Source organism: Anser cygnoides, chromosome 2 (assembly GCF_040182565.1).
Source record: "Anser cygnoides isolate HZ-2024a breed goose chromosome 2, Taihu_goose_T2T_genome, whole genome shotgun sequence".
NCBI lineage: Eukaryota > Metazoa > Chordata > Aves > Anseriformes > Anatidae > Anser > Anser cygnoides.
This window is the reverse complement of record NC_089874.1, coordinates 14,248,469-14,263,133: the sequence shown is the minus strand read 5'-3', so window position 1 is coordinate 14,263,133 and position 14,665 is coordinate 14,248,469. Positions and strand designations below refer to the sequence as shown.

The following is a 14,665-nucleotide window of genomic DNA, read 5'->3' as shown; positions in this document are numbered from 1 at the left end:
GGGAGGTTAGGAAGTGACTGCACAGGGAGGTTTGGCTTCCCTCAGCGTGCTGGGGCAGACTGGCAGCAGAAGCAGTAACCTCTTCAAGCATCTCAGCTGCAGCTTGAAGTGTGCACCACACACCATCAGTAACTGCTCTGTAGTCTATAGGGCCCCGTGACGACATGTGACACGGGCTTGAGGCATAACTCTGCTTGTGCCTATCTGGGATTTGTAGGAGGATGGGAAAAGAGCTAAAATTGAGTGTATCTGCTTTCTCAAACCAGCAGTAATCTGTTTGCTGTAAGGGCTAACCCCTTCTGCAGAAACACTATGGCTGCTCTTGGATAGGTAGGCAGCTATTAGTAGCTGCCCACAGAACATTTTTAAAAAGTCAGGTGTTAGATAATTGTGGAAGAGTTTTAGTACTACTTGAATATATGTGTACCACTTGAATATACAAAAAAAGGTGGCAAATTAAGTTTAAATTAATTCCAGAATATTTACAGAGTCAAAGACACATATGCACAGACATCAGCACTGTCCATGCACAGCCTGTCATAACTTGTTTTCACCTCTATATTGTTTTGCCTTTCTTGTAGGAAAAACTGCCTTCAGGACTCAGCATGCTTAAAATTTTCCACTATTCAGTGGTCTAGAATTTCAAATCATCACATGTGTTTTAATAAGTTTGGAATTAGTTTTCTAGAGGTGATGACATAAAATAGCCACAAGATGTTTATTAAATAAATAAAGCTTTCATCTGAAATAAGAAAAGATTATATTAGAGTGGTTTCCCAAATTATTAAATTGTCTACTATGAAGTAAGATTTTTTCCTAATATTTAAATATAAAGTCTTCCATGATACTTTTAATTTTGTATCAGAAACCAGCCCATAATATTGAGCAAATGTAAACACAAATCACTTTACTAATAATAGGATAACCATTTTATACAAAATTAGTTTTTCCTTTAACCAAATAAGAAAATTAAAATGTCTACCAATAAACTGTTTGGATCAACCCAAACAAATGGATTGATCAGGGTCAAACAAATTTTCAGGTCTATTTTTAAGCATCTGTTGTAGATTTAAATTGAGAAAGAGACTGAAATCTAAGGACTGAACATAGGTTTTTGAGAAACATTCTTAAAGTGTTTCAAAAGAGTTCCAAGAAATGGAGACAGCCTCTTCACTTCTGAAAGCTTCTTTTCACTTCTGGTTTATAGCCTCTGGCGAGGAACTCAGGAATCTGCATCAAGGCTCTTTCAAAGAAGTCCTAGTGATAGTGCTGGCAATACATGGGCAGAACTGTATGCCTAAAAGAGAGCTATGGGCATAGACACTTAATTTAGTAACAGAAACAGTAATGAGTGAAGTGTTTTACATACCAGTGTGCCCTCTCCCCAAATTTTAGGACTTTTGCTGAGAACTATGAAGAAATGTCTTCCCTCATGAAGAATTCACAGCTAAGAAGTTTCTCCTACAGGCCAGCATCTGTAAATTTTCTTTTTAAAATGCAACTGAAATCCTGCTTTTCCTTCTTAATAATAGAATAAAGGAGGTAGGAATCATTGATCCATTTGTCCTATAGTTAAACTTCAGGAGGCTTAGTCCCTCTGCATACTCAGCTCACTGAGGGTAAGTAGATGAAGACCCCCTTCTCCCAGGGAAACAGGTCAGATGGTGGCAATAGCTTATAGTGGTGAATGGTTGACTACAGAATCACTGGGAAAGGGAGTACTGATTCTCCAGGGAGTTACAGACTGATTTTCAAGAGGGAACTGTGCTGCCCAGTCTCTGCATTAGGTACTGCTTCTGTATTTTATCCCATGACAGTTTAATACATAAAGAGACTTTATGAAAGAACCAGGACTTCCGTTTCCCTGTTGCAAGCTGAATGTTGTAATCACAGGCTCAGGATCATTTTATATTTCTATATTTTTTTTTTATTTTTTTTTTTTAATATTTATAATTTTCCCACTTCTCCAGGAGGAAATACTTTAATACCTTTATGGAAAATAGAAAACCTTCAGTGGGAGGGCTTTAAGTGTGCTGTTCTTTGCCTGCATAGATTTAAAGTTAGGATAGCCTCTTGGAAGAGGATGTGTTGAGCTGAGTATCCTCAGGCAAACTGAAGCTGCTTTTCAGTGATAAGTGCTCTTACCCTCAAAATAGTGAATAGGGAAGGCATGTGTATGCTCTTACCATGGCCATGTTTTAAAAAAGAAAAAGACATTTGTAGCATTATTTTCAGAAGGTGCTTCAGTGTGTTTAGGTGATAAGTAGAGAAACCTCTAGTTTGTGGATTTAAAGCTTTGTCAGGACTCTGACTTTGGCTTCTTTGGCTGTGAGGGCTTAGGAGACTGTATGCCCATAGAGATTCAGAATTTAAGGTATCTAGGGAATTTTTATGGTAAAAGGATACATGCCTCCTGATTTAAGTACAGCAAAACTCAAGGAGCTGTGACAACTTTACTGTTGGACACAGCATCTTGGATTTCATGGAAGTCATGCTCAAATTCCTTGTTTGGATCTCAGCCATAGAGTATGTGGTATCTCAAGCTGTGTGTGTATATATATATATATATTATTTTATTTTATTTTTTCTGGAGTGTGTGCATCTTTCTTAGGTCATGACCTAAGAAAGTAGCTCTTTAGCTACAACTGATCATTTTGGCACTTTTAAGTGAAATTGTTTCAATTTGGAATAGAAGATGGCCTTCTCCAATGGTACCCAACAGCAAATAGCTGGACTCTATTTCTGAGGAACAGGATGAGAAAGGTTAGCCACACAAGTCAGCAGGCAGAAGTACACAATAAAGATGCAAAAAAAGCAAGCAAATTGGCCATGGAATTCTGAAAGGGGGAAAGTGGCTACAGATAACATTAAGCTACCTGGCTGTAGTTATACATCAATGGACACAACACCTTTTCTGTATTTTCAGTGAGTAAAATGGCTAAATAGATGTAAACAAGGCACTGAGACTTGGTTCTTATTCTCTTCTCAGACAGACTTACTATCTTGTGCATAATTGTGCAATAGCTTTCTGTTTGTTTGTTTTGTTTTGTTTTGCAGCTGGTTTGTGTTTGGCTAGGTAATACAGATGCAAACCTGTTTGCAGAAGCTCATATATACACTGACTATACTCACAAAAGTGTAAATAGGGGGTTATGAACAGATAAAGCCAGATAACAAAAAGAGCTTAATCAGGACAGGTTACCGCTTATTAGCTATAGTAATTCATTTTGGCTTCATCTTATATAAAGACTTTGAAGAGAAGAGCTGCTCAAGCCAACTTGTTTGGGCTATACAAAGATCCTAAGGAGAGTGGCTCATTCAACCATGTGGCCAGCTGCTGTGATTTTATTTGTGAGCCTTACAGTATTTGATGATTTTCCTAATACATCATATTCTGGGGTAATGTGGTTGAGTGAGAATCAGTGTGTTCACTTTTAAAGAATTCAAAGTCATCAAGTCCTCACAGTGACAGAGGAGAAATTGGAAATAAATAATAATAATAAAAACATACGAACGAAGCCTATTTTCATGATCTTTTTAGAGTTTTACTCGTGAGACGTGAATGACAACTGCTGGTAATACTGCAGCTGGGCAAGACTTCTAAGTGGCCATTTATGTCATCTTTTTGTCCCTGAAAGAGACCTTTTCTTACAGTGAATACGTGTATGTGAGGAAGCTTTTACTATGTGGCTGTAGGAGCCCCACCTGATGTCAATTTAAAGAGACAGGTGATTTCTTCAAGTTGGAGACTAATGTGAGGTTATTCCCCAAGGTATAAATTAATACAAAATATATGTCTAATAATATAAGGTACTAGACACAGAGAGCTCAGCCTGAGCAGTGGACCTGTAGCATTGAGTTCTTCTGTAATCAAAATATGCAGGCACCTCGAGGGAATGTCTCAAGCTGGCTGATTACCCATTAAAATCTCAAATCTTTGATATAGGCCTATAGAATGGTTCACCTCACATGAAGAAAGCGCACTGTTTTGAATTTCCATTGTATCTATGGGTTTTGGTTTGGCGTGGGGTGGGAAGGGGAAGCCCCATGACCTTCAGGCTCAGTGGGTTTGGTTGTCTTTCACTAGTCATGAATAAACAGGGAAGAGTATTTTCTGAATTATTTTTGTTTACTCAGAACCCTTTTGATATTTTTGTCTTGCTTATAATTCTCTCTAGTTCAATATACTGTTATTTATAAACATCATGATATCTCATACTGTTTGATTTCCACACAACTGAGAGCATTTGGCCTTGCATCTTCCAAATGTGTTCCTGTTATTGCAGAATAAACTCTGCCAGTTAGAGCCATATGTTATTTGGTTTAGCTGAAATAAAACCTTATAGAGCGAACTAAACTGTAGCACTGTTAGGCATGCAGTTTTAGGGAGATTAGGTGCATTGGCACTTATAAGACCCTCTCCTTGCTCCTGTTCTCCCATAGGTTTTTTTTTTTTCATTCATTATTTTGCCTCTCTATGCCTTCAGTTCAATGCATGACTAATTATTCTTATTATTTGCAGATCTTTCAGGCAAGGATTGTCCCTCAGTTATACTTGTTCAGTGTCCAGCTTCATGAGGGAGGTGTGAATGTGCATCCACTGAGATACAGCTGTGCAGCTAATGATTGGTGTTGGGCTAGTAGCTGAAACTATAAAGGTAAATAAGAGTTGAGATGAAATCAAGTTTACAGGTTTTCATTTTCTACACTGAAACAAAATACAGAAAAAAAAATATTTAGCAGGATGCTTCCATTTACTGAAATAGGAACATATTTAGTGAAAGGAGTAATGAAGGGAAAAGAAGTGCAGATAGACTCGCAGAACTGGAAGCACAGCCAAGACGATCTGAACAGAAGCTCAGCGACCTAAGGACGCAGCCAAGGTAAGCCGGGTTCCTTAGTGTCCTATGTTGGTGATCCACATTTGCTACATTCTTCAGAGGAAAGGTCATATACTCTCATTGCCACACTTTGTAGGTTAGACACCACCATTTTGTGGTGTCTATAAAATTGCAGCTGAAGTTTTTCTATGCATGGAACATTTACAGCCACTTTCTCCTATGCAGATTTTTCAGTGTCTAATATTTAAGTCCTGTAGTATATTAGTAGACTCTTTTTATCTAGCTACCTATTTCTGGGAAACATGTTTCTTTGAGATTGTTATCCCATGGTTGACTAATGGGTTAAAAAGTCATTAAACAGACATTCATATGCAGGCAGTGTAATTATAGAAGCCTCTTTTCCTCAGGATCCCAGAATAAAATCAACTACAATGAAGATAATGCAAGAGATTAAAGGCTTGTTTGTTCAGGGTAGATTTGTCTCTTAAATGGATTTTCCTGTTAGTGACTGAGTAACTTTAGAAGTGTGACAACCTCTTGTATGCAATATTACCTGTAAGATTGCTGGTGAGGAGGGATAAACTTCTCATCGCTTTCAACAGAGACTGTGTATTTTTGTAAAAGATCAGATCAACTCAACTCTGAGTTACTGAGGGAAAGGCCAAAATTCCTGGGTGAAATTGTATGGGTTGTGTTATACTTGAGGTCAAATAGGATGATCACATCTGAATTTACACCTATGAATGTGACTTCATTAAACAATAGTGGTCATCTCTAGACAGGCAGCTTTTTCTAGTAGCTTCTCTCTCTCTCTTTCTTTAAAATTAATTTTCTTCATGCTCATTTTTCCCAGGCAACTTTTAATTAAGTTTTAGCTGCATCCTGAGACCTGCCTAATCCCAAGATCGCAGTCGCTGTATGCTCATTTGCAGCCACTAGATCTGGAAACTAAAATTGTTCCTGCTTGAAGTCAGAGCCATATTACTACAGTTGAAAGCCAAGAATGTCTAGGTACTCTATTAATCCTTTATACAGTGAAAGAAAGAACATAGAAGCTCTTGCCTAGTAATAAAATAATGTCCAATATAGAAGACAGGGAAGTGTTCCTGTTGGAAAACACCAACATGCCATTTTCTGTGCTTATGAAAATCTACTCTGACAGATCTAAGCCTGAAGAAAATGGCAGAAATGGGCTGGGCCTCAATTTTGAATCACAGTTTTAAAAATAATTATAGGGTACTACGTCTTGGCAAAATATACCTAAAATTTTACCTCAAAGCAAAGACAGCTTTAATCTTACAGGATGTAGTCTGTAAGAACAGTAGATTTATCAGAAATTATATTTATTTTATCTGAAATTAGACCTACCAAATATATATTGTTTCTGAAGTACACTGCATTTGTACACACTTATAAGTCCTCCTGATTTCCTATCTTCAGTACCCTTATGAGTAGATCGGGTATAGAAAAAAAGAAAGGACCTTTCTGTAAGGAGTAGGGCAATACATTTTTGCATATGCATACATTTTACAATGTTCCCACCTGCAAGAAGATGACACAAGGAATAGGTCTCCTCCTTAGTGTTTCTGGTATAGAATAACAGGTTAAAGGGCCCGCGGCAAAACTGAAGGGCATGTTATTGAATATTTCCTTAATAAAACACAAAGTGAAAATGAAATATTCTTACAGGAATTGACTATCTAGCTCAATGATAAATATTTAATTTCAAGCGCTTGAAAGAATAACAAAGGGAAAAAAATGCCATAATTCCAATAGAGGAACAGATGCTCTTGCTCTACTGGTGAACCAGGGCTTGATTAGCACTAGGATAGAGGATTCAGCTCTGCTAAGGTCTGTTTAAACTCACATCTCCTAGGAAAGTGTTATGACCTTTAGCATCTTTGGTGCAAGACTAGTAAATGCTGTTCTGTTCCTAAGGCATCATACTTTTACTGAGGTTTAGGATATCATCACACAGGAAGTCGGAAAGTCACACAAAAAAAGTGATTTTAAAGGAGTGAAAGTTATCTATTCTTTGAGTATTTTATTGAAATGGTTCCACCTAGAAACACTGTAGAAAATCTGCTTCAGAACAGCATAGACAGAGTGCCTGGGGAAGTAGGATGTTCCATAAATAAAATAGGTCTGATAAGAAGATGCCGTTGAAGTGAGGACTAATGGCTAGGATTTACCGGGAGTGTTTATGGTAGTGCCATGAATGGAAGAAGTCTTGTTTCACATCATTCATTGAAGATGAACAGCCATTCATTGTAGCTGGGCCTCCTGCACTTCTAGGCCTCTTTCTTTCACTCATATCAGGTCTTGAAAAGAAAATGTATCTATCACGATCCTGTGTTTTAGGAAAAATATTCATAAGTTTATTTTTTTTTGTTTTGTTTTTAAACTCTAATGTGGGAGACATAAAAATATTATGCTTCATATTTGCTACAAATAGAATTGCCATCCTGCATTCAGATCTTTTTTTTTTTTCTAATGTCCTCTCATTTCTTAGTGTTTTTAGGAGCCATATTTCTAAATTGCCATCATCATCCTTTTTCCCCAGGCATCTGAACCAAACAAAGGTGGAAGGAAGTGGAAAGAATACCACCTGGGAAACTTAGGGTTTAGAGACCACAGATTTCCCAGATGCATACAAAACCTCAAGTTGTATCCATGAACTGTTGTAAGCATGGCCTGAGGGTCAGGAACATATCAAATCAAGGGTTTATTCAAGTGGTTTTGAGGTTTGAGGTGAATGTTGCACTCCTCTGGTAGCATCCTGAGGGGTGCAGTGTGGGTAAACTGAGTAGGATTTATTTGCTCTAAGTGCACTGGTCTGTTCCTGAACAGGGAAATGATTATAGGGCAACTTTACAGTAGGAATAAATGTTTTGCTATCTTATAAATGCATATGTCAATGGAATATTTGTTGTTGTTAGCATTGAGGCATAGAAAGTAATAAGAAAAGAAGGAAAATATCATATTATTGGTTTCTATTTTCCTCTGACCTAGCATAAATAAAATGTCATGATTTATTTGCATAGCAAACAAAGACTTGTAAAGGCATAGAGAGAAATGAGTTAATTCACTACTCACATAATTTAAACTGTATTATCTAGAGCTAATTTGAGACCACCCATTTTTTAATTGTGTTTTAGAGGGATTAAAAAATCTTAAGGAATTGAGTTTAAACAACCCAATAATCATTCGGTTTTGGCCCTTGTATTTATTTTTGTATAAGAACTCTCACTGATAGCCTCCTGTCTCTGCTAATCAGAATAATTTAGTTTTAAAAGTCAAGTCATGGCTGGGTGAGTGAATACCTGTAAGTAGTAGATTGGTATGACACTAATAGATTTTCCCTATAGAAGACTTATCATTGAAGTGCATTATTTGTATGGCTGTCACAACTTTGTTTTATGATTCATATGGTGTTTTAATAACAGCAGCAAGAAAAAATATATTTAGAGCAGATAATTCTGTTATCTAGATATTTATTTGTTTTCTATATTACCTTCATATGTACCTAGGAGCTACACAGAAGAGGTTGAAAATTTTCTAAAGCAAAATTTCCAAGTAGAAAATGAGATTTAGTTGGAAAAATATGGTTTAGAATTTGATTTTAAAAAATATGCTCAAATTAAAATTTTGAAATGAAATGTTTAACCTACTCAGTTTCACGTGGAAATTTTAAAGTACTTCTGGTTTCAAAAGTTACAGAGTGACATTACCTCTCCAAAAACATCTTGATGGATATATCCTATTAGCATGCCTTTTTTTTTTTTTTTTTTCCAGGATGAGAAGACTAGATTATTTTATTGCATTATAGCGCTTCTGCAAGCAAGACATGCATCCAAATCTCTTTCTCTGCCTCTTATTTCTAGCTGATTGCTCCAGGTTTTTCTTTTTTTCTGTGATTTTTTTTTTCAAATGTAAAAAATATATTGAGATCCGCAAATGAATGTTTTTATGTAAAAGAAAAAAAATATTGTTACCAAGACGTTACTAGATTAAACAGAAGTTATTTCCTTTTTGATAATCTCTTCCTTCCTTCCTGAATACAGTTTTTATGGTATCAAAAATAGGCCTGGAGGTCACAGTCTGAATAATCCAAGACTAGGACTTTGAACTGTTTTTGAAAACTAATAAGCTGTGTAGCTTTTTAACACCTCCCTATTTTTTCACATGCCCCAGCACATCTTAGCTTTGGAGCTATGCAGTGAAGAACCCTCTTAATGAACTTTGGAACTTATATCTAAGCAGTTCTTTTCCTTTCATTTTTTTTTTTTTTTCTGCCAGAAGTCTAATCTTATCATGCTAACGGCATGGGATGTTCTACAGTTTTTTACAACACACCTACAAATATGATCAGATCTCAATACCCTTGTTCTCTGCACCGACAGTCTTTTCTTCTGCTCTTCCCCCCAGCTGAGCACCCCGCACAGCCCCCGGCTTGCTGTTGACGTCACCTGTGCTCAGATCACACCTGGGACGCTCTTACCGACCCCTTTCAAGATTTCTGGGGAGAGATGAAAACACATTTGTCCCTTGAGTGAAACAGGAAGTTCAGCAAGTCAAAACATTGCCTCTACGGATCTGGTTGGGTTATCCATTTGACAGAAGTGCATGTTTTTACCTGTATCAACATTAAGGTAGGCAGGAGGTCTGATGCATCCAACCACAGTGTTGTGATAAAGGAAGGAAAGCGGAACTTGCCAGCAGCATACCTCAGCCAGGAGATGAAACAGTGAACAGCCGCACACAGGAGCAGGTATGCTAGCTAGGGCTGTGCAACATTTAACGCTTTCAGGGTAGAAGCAGAAAGATATGTTTTCAATGGCAGGGAAATAATGGCAGGACTAAAGAACAAAATGGCTGACCATGTTGGGAGCTGTCTTCAAGTTTGCTGAAGGTAATTTTGCCTACCAAAACTCTCATGGCTGGTTTTCATTTCTTTCCCCTACCTATTCTGCTGTTGACGCTTACTGACAGACTGGAGCAAAGTATGGTACTATGAAATGTAATTTATTTTAAGACAGAATATTTATCCATGTATGTATAAAAATGAACAAAGAAACCAAATATAAGCCTTGCAGTCCATAGGGATGTAACTTTGGGCTAGGACTGAGTATTTTGGCATAAACACTAAAAATCTTTAAAAAAGTAATATCCTGTGGCTTTTGCACTTCCATTATATTAAACTGATTTTCTTTACTCACAGTGGGATTTCAAATTAATTTGTAATTATACACACCGTGAGGGGATGAGAAAGAAATGACCTAATTATAGACCAAAAGGATGCCCTACAGCTATCATCCAATTACTCCAGCCATCTGAGCTCTTAAGCAAAATGATGGGCTTAATCCTCTCTTGGTCATATCTCGTTGTAATTTGCCATTGAATACCATAATTTCACTTTAAATATTCATTCACATAATATAAAAATCTTCGAATGGAAACATATAATGAGAATGGGTCATAATCACAGTCCTTCTAGACTTTGGTCTCCCATATGCACTCTGTGACCATGTGGTGAGGAAGGAAATCATTGCTTCTCTCCTATGTCCCCTAAATGGTACTAATTAGCTATAATTAGGCAGATATAAAGCCTTAGAAATAATGGAAAACTCCAAAATGCCCACTAACTCTTGGGCATGTCAACTTTACCTTTCAGCAAGAGATGAAGAGTTCATAAAGAGGCACTTGGTAACCTCAGTTAACATGTGAGTTAAGAAGCAGCTTTCTAATGGAACAAATCTTCACCTCTGCTCTTTGTGCAATATTCTGGAATAAAATTTTAGAATAGAATAGGAAAAATAATTATAATAAAGAAAGCAGCATGATACACAAGACGTCAGATCTCTATAAATATCTGTTGTTTTTTTTTCAATTCATTGACAATTGTATAAAGTATTTACACGCTAACCCAAAATATCTTTTATTCTCAGGTTTCTTTCAATATCTGTGTAAGTTGTAACACTCTTTAGAAATGAAAATACCATAGAATAAAACCGAGTAACCTCTTGGACAGCTGATTTTTTGAGCTACTGTACATACACTATCCTTTTTCTTCATTATTTGTATGAGAAGGATCAACTTCAGTGGATGAGATACAGAAAAATTTACTCTTGAAAACAGCATAGTATGAGGATGAAAGAAGTGGGGGTAGCTTCAATGTTCATCTTAGTGAAATACATTGGGCTTTGGACTGCTGAGTGTGTGGCTCTGGAAATATACCAAATGAAAAGAGGCAACCACCTTTTCTGTCCTGAAAAAGTATGTTAAAAACACCAAAATGTGTCACTTGATAGCTTCAGTTTTTAAATTTTGTTTTACTTCAGGCACTTCTTAGTGAGAAATGCTTTACATGATTTTTTTGACCAGCTTTATATGTGCACAAGCTGTTGCTGTAGGTTTTGAACATGCAGTCACCCTTTACAGATAACTGACTTGCTAACCAGTTGAAAAGCGGAATGCCAATTTTGTTTGCCCTTTTAATATTTTGTTTCCTTCTCTTCAGATGAGTCTGCAGGAAGAGGTTTTGTTTTTGTTTTTTTTTTTTTTTTTAATTGGGAAATGCTTTTAATAATCATAAAAGCTGCTTAATAATTCTTCCTCTGAATATTGCTTGTTTGTTTGTAGATACACATTGTTTGTAGGTAGATGTACATTGTACTTATCACTGTTGTATTTCATTGACTAGAAACACATATTTTTGGTATCTCAGTAGACAGAGGACACAGAGTAATGTTAAGGGATTTATTTGCTTTGCATGCATTGTATTGGTAAGTTATTTTGCTCAGCACCAAGGATTTAATAACTGTCAGGTTAAAACTGATCCATAGGCTAGTAGACCCTATGTATACTTAATGTGTTAGTGGTGGTTTTTAGTCACTGCTTTATCCTTTGTTTTCTGACTGCTCTTGATGCAATTGTCTGGTTAAAGGTTTGGAAATTTGGGTTATTTCTCTGGTGGAAAGATTAATGGTGGAGTCAATCTGCCTCACTGAAGCGAAAGTATTTATAAGAAAGTTCAAAGATCTGTTTCTCTGAACAGAGGTGAAAGCAAGCAGCCCGAGCCAGTTTCTCACCTCCTAGAACACAGGTACTTTCCAGACGGCACCTTTACTGTCTCTCCATAGATGCAGAGAGAAGCATCCAGCCAACATGACTGTCCTCTCCCCAGAGAAGACTAGGATATTCAGGCAACAAGTGGAAAGCAAACATGACTCTCCTGGAATGTCTTCAGCCAGAGGGCAAAACTTTTTAGGGAATATATGGAGAGAGAGAGAAATAGCTTTGCCACAGGAAGGTCTACAGCTAGAAAAAAAAAAAGAAAAAAAAAAAGGTTTAGCCATGCAAATTCTTCTTCAGCAATATATTCATCCTATAAACCCTATAGGCCATTGTGGCTTCAACCACATCCATTTTACACATACTCTCATGGCCAAAACAATACTTAGTGAAAAGAATTAAAATTGATGCTGGCTCTGGCTTTGTTTTGGCTGAAAATACATCTGTGTTTTGAAATTTTTAGACTGAAGTTACTGAACTGTATATGTAGTTAAAAATATGTCAGAGGGTTACCTTTAGCATACAATGGTGGTTACTTGTAAGAATTTAAACTTGAACCCAAGCTACAAGAGTTCATCACTTTTTGTTCAGAGCTGAAACTTCTGGTTTTCATTAGATGAATTTCTCACTCTCACTGCAATAGCTATTGCACCATAATTTGCTGAATTTAACTCCGTTCTTTTGTTTTAGTAATATATCACTCTTACGACTATGAATTTCTATGTTTGGTCTTGAATAAAATTATTTTCCTGAGTAGAAGGTTTCACTAAAGCATGCCAGAAACACACGGTATTTCTCTGAGTTGAACCCAGTCCTTCATTCTTCAGAGGCACGCATTCAGAGGCATGGTTTCATGGGGCCCTTCCTTACACAGCTCCCTCCTGCAAACGTTCTATTAGTTTTTCTTTAAATTCACTAAAACTTCTTTTTCTCTGTAGTCCCAGTGTTGTCACTCATGTGAGCAGCCCAGCTGACTTCAAAGCACATTCTGCAAAAGTTATCTGAATGGTGAAGTGATGTAACTTACTCTTGTGAAGAGTGATGCTGTTTTTGTCCCTTTCTGTGAATTCTGAAGTGCATATGCTTTAACACTGAGGAACTATTTCATCTGATACATGCTAAGATTGTCATCTGTAATATTTCAGAAACAGTATTTGTTTACTTTGGTATTTTTTCCTTCTACTGCCTCAGGAAAGGTACATCTATGTGTACATACATACATACATACATCTATGTGTACAGCTCTGCCAACAGACTATATTTTTTCTTTCTGAGCAGCTATGTGACGAATTTGTTTAAATTTTCCAACATTTTTGCCTCATATCTTAAAAACGATCCTCTTTAGTCCTTACTCTGTTCTTCAGTGACCTTTTGTTTTTATGCCTGCTTGAAAGGTTTTGCTCTAATTTCATACTCTTTTGTAAAACCTTTCTCTATTTTGCTCTCGTTTTTTAACTTTGTTTTATCTGTTTTTTGTTTGCTTTAATCCTCTAGGATTCCTTTTTGATTTTCTTGTATTTCCTTTTGCATCACTGTTAACCATTTACTATTCTTGAACACTTAGAATTAGGTGCGATGAAGTCCTGAATGTACTTGACACATGCTCAACATGTATTTTTACATCACTTTATTTTGTCTCTTTACTATAGTACATATTGCTATGCTACAGCTTAGCTTCAGTTGCAAACTCTTAGCTGTACCCAGATCAAAACCAAACTCTGCTTTTATTTTTGCTATCTTTTCAATCCTAAGTATAGATTGTATGATGATAAATAAAAACTTGTTAAATGCTTTGTTTTATATATCTATGTCCTTGTAGAAAAGCAAAAACAAACACACAACAACAACAAAAAACAAATTCACGAGTCTGAGGGTCAGTTTATTCTCTTAATTCTCTACTTGAACACCATACTTGTGTTTTTCAATTCCTGCGCAAAGAAGTTTTACACATTGTGTTTATTTATTCTAAAAGTCAGTGACTATATCTGATGCTATTCTTTGGCTTTTCCCAACCACACCTAGAATCTGAAATTGTCTTTGATTCAAACAGTTGTAGACATCTTCCTAGTGCAGACAAAATCAAGTAGTTCATAAAGTTCATTGAAAAGGATTGTGGGCTCCTTGTCCTTTATACATATCCAGATTCCATGCACGGTACATGCAACGCTTCCAATGTATTTTGTATGCTGGTGTTCTGGGTTTACGTGGCAAGGGTTTAGTGTGGGGGGAGGGGGGGGGGTATGCAGGGGTGGCTTCTATGAGCAAAGCCCAGCAGCTGCCCCATGTCAGATCAGTCAGCACCAGATGGCTCCAAAAGGGACCTGCCACTGGCCATTGCTGAACTATGTGCACCGCTGTTTGGGCCTCTGCGAAAGCAGGTTGAAGGAAGGGAAAAAAACTGCTGTGCAGAACCAGCCCTGCAGCCCCCAAGGTCAGTGCAGGTGGGCAGGAGGTGCTCCAGGCATGGAGCAGAAGTTCCCCTGCGGCCTGTGAAGAGGCCCCTGGTGGAGCAGGCTGTCCCCCTGCAGCCCATGGGTCCCACACGGAGCAGATCTCCACGCTGCAGCCCGTGGAGGAGCCCCCGGTGGAGCAGGTGGATGTGGCCTGGAGGAGGCTGCGGCCCATGGAGAGCCCCCGCAGGAGCAGGCCCCGGGCCGGAGCTGCAGCCCGTGGAGAGGAGCCCCCGCAGGAGCAGGGGGTCTGGGGGGAGCTGCCGCCCGTGGGGGACCCGTGCTGGAGCAGTTTGCTCC

General features: G+C 37.7%; 1 long non-coding RNA gene across 4 annotated transcripts in view; it reads left to right on the top strand.

The window, feature by feature from the left end:
* LOC125184384 (uncharacterized) overlaps positions 1–13,717 on the top strand; it is a 35,510-nt gene extending 21,793 nt beyond the window's left edge. For 2 of the 4 annotated variants that reach the window (XR_007168317.2, XR_007168316.2), the window contains 2 exons: positions 4,523–4,658; positions 8,637–13,717. This is a non-coding gene — a long non-coding RNA (uncharacterized lncRNA). The remainder of the gene's footprint in view (positions 1–4,522; positions 4,659–8,636) is intronic. The other 2 variants (XR_007168319.2, XR_007168318.2) reach the window with 2 other exon arrangements.
* Positions 13,718–14,665: the final 948 nt, after the last annotated feature.